Source organism: Monosiga brevicollis, genomic scaffold, assembly GCF_000002865.3.
Source record: "Monosiga brevicollis MX1 MONBRscaffold_3 genomic scaffold, whole genome shotgun sequence".
NCBI lineage: Eukaryota > Choanoflagellata > Craspedida > Salpingoecidae > Monosiga > Monosiga brevicollis.
In genome coordinates, this window is record NW_001865040.1 from 1,036,184 (window position 1) to 1,038,938 (window position 2,755).

A 2,755-nucleotide genomic window follows, 5' to 3' on the forward strand; every position below is an offset into this window, starting at 1 on the left:
GGTTTCAATGGCAAATTCTCCTCGACTTCAGAGTTTACAAAGGCGTCAAAACGAATTGCGCAAAAGGCTGCCAACAGGTGACTTAGTCACAACAACCCCATCGCCTGGCAGAGCTGCTGTTCCTCATGGTGCCCTCAGTCCGTTGAGCCTGTCGTTTGCTGTGGATCAGAGTGACATGGAAGGTCAAGGGTCAAGTGGCAGCTTTCCGACCCAAAAAAGCTTTGACAAGTCCTTGTCAGGCGCCGCTGAAGGTGGTTCTGGACAACCCACCGCCTCAACGACGGTGGCTTCCACGATGCTGTCTCCAGCAGGCAGTCCGGTTGCCACTCGTGGCCAAATTTCGGCACCTGATGCCGCAACTGGCTTTGGTGGCCCTGTGAGCAAGCCTGTGACCACGCCTCAAGCTTCTTCAGCGTTGGCGTTCGGTGAACCTACAGCTACGTCTATAAAGGAGTCAACTGCAGCCTCAGGGCTCAGTTTTGGCAAGCCTGCCACGCCTGCAGCAACTCCGGCCACTAGTTTTGGCAAGCCTGCCACGCCTGCAGCAACTCCGGCCACTAGTTTTGGCAAGCCTGCCACGCCTGCAGCAACTCCGGCGGCCGGTTTTGGCAAGCCTACAGCAGCCAGCCCCGGAACAACAACTGCAGGAGCGTCAACTGCAGCCTTAGGGTTCAGTTTTGGCAAGCCTGCCACGCCTGCAGCAACTCCAGCTGCCAGTTTTGGCAAGCCTGCCACGCCTGCAGCAACTCCAGCTGCCAGTTTTGGCAAGCCTGCCACGCCTGCAGCAACTCCAGCTGCCAGTTTTGGCAAGCCTGCCACGCCTGCAGCAACGCCCGCCACTAGTTTTGGCAAGCCTGCCACGCCTGCAGCAACTCCGGCGGCCGGTTTTGGCAAGCCTGCCACGCCTGGAGCAACGCCCGCCACTAGTTTTGGCAAGCCTGCCACGCCTGCAGCAACGCCCGCCACTAGTTTTGGCAAGCCTGCCACGCCTGCAGCAACGCCCGCCACTAGTTTTGGCAAGCCTGCCACGCCTGCAGCAACTCCGGCTACTAGTTTTGGCAAGCCTGCCACGCCTGCAGCAACGCCCGCCACTAGTTTTGGCAAGCCTCGACATCAAGCCTGCAGACACTCCACTGGGCTTAAGCAAGCCGCGACGCTTTGACTCAATCGTCTTCAACGGCTTCGACAAGTCACAGTCCATTTGCACCATCTGAGTTTCACGAGTCACATCAACAGGTCTCAGCTGTGGGACCATCGGGGTCCAAACTTCTTCAATCGCTTCATGCTGAGATGGCGAAAAGTCCATACACCACCCCTTCAGAAGAGATTATCGGTTTGTGTACTTGCACTTGCATGCGCCCACTTTAGAACGATGACATAACCATACAGAAAACATCTCACTTGATTTGGTGCTTAACAGAATATTTTCAGCCAACTGCAGAGCAGCTTGCACACGCGGAACGATTGTACCTTCCAAAGGACTTTTTTGCTGACAGCCCGAAGAAGAAAACGGATGTTGTACACATCGATGGCGAAGAAGAAGCAGCAGAATCGCGCAAGACAAACATCATCAAGAACGTGTATGGACGAGAAAAAGCCGCATCATTCAACACGAGCGAAAAAAATGTTCAAGATTTTGCACAAACAGAGCATAAGAGAAGCTTTGCTGGATTTAGCGGTGTGAGTGGTTTTGGAGGCTTTGGTGCTTCTAGCGGCTTTGGCGGCTTTGGTTCGCTGGCCAAGCAGAGCGGCACCAGCTCTGGCTGGGGCAACAAGAGCGGCGGCGGTGACGCCGGGGGCCTGAGCTTTGGCAAGGTTCCGAGCCCACTATTCGGTAGCATCTGCGCGATGGGCAGAGTGGCCGCGTGCGATTTGTGATGCGCCGGGACCAGACGGGCCGCTTGGCGGCGAATCATTGGCTGCGTCATGACAGCGAGGTGAAGGGCTTGTCGAACAATGACAAGACGTTGTCGTGGAGTGCGTTTGATGATGTGGACGACGAGGAGGCGGAGAAGCGAATCCACTCGTTTTGCATCCGGTTTAAGACTGCGGAGATCCGGGAGGAGTTTGAGACTGCGCTGAAGGAGGCGTTGTCAAAGGCCCCACAGGATGCGGCTGTTGTGTCAGAGGGGTCTGACGCTGCCAAGGCAAGCGGCACCAGTGCGGGCGTGAGTGCGAGCGGTGCCAGTGCGGGTGCCAGTGCGGGTGGCTTTGGCAACGGTGGCAAGAGCCTGGCGGCCCTGAGTGCTGAGACGAAGCAGCAAGGGGGCACGTCTGGTTTTGCTGGGTTCAGTTTTGGCAGCGCACAGGGTGCTGCGTTTGGTGTGTCTGACCAGAAGAAGGCCGCTGCCGATGAGGCGGATGAAGCGGACGAGGGCGAGGACGAAGGCGCCGGTGCTGTGGATGACGGCGCGGGCGCGAGTGCTGCTTCGGGCGGTGACAGTCCAACCTCGAGCAAGGCGGTGCCGAGCGGTGTGAGTGGTTTTGGAGGCTTTGGTGCTTCTAGCGGCTTTGGCGGCTTTGGTTCGCTGGCCAAGCAGAGCGGCACCAGCTCTGGCTGGGGCAACAAGAGCGGCGGCGGTGACGCCGGGGGCCTGAGCTTTGGCAAGGTTCCGAGCCCACTATTCGGTAGCAAGGGCGGCGATGGCGCGTCGACTGCTGCTGACAGCAAGGATGGCGCGAGTGCTGCGGCGGAGGATCCCGAGGCGGAGATGCCGGGACTCGAGTTCAAGCCTGTTGTACAGCTTCCGGACGC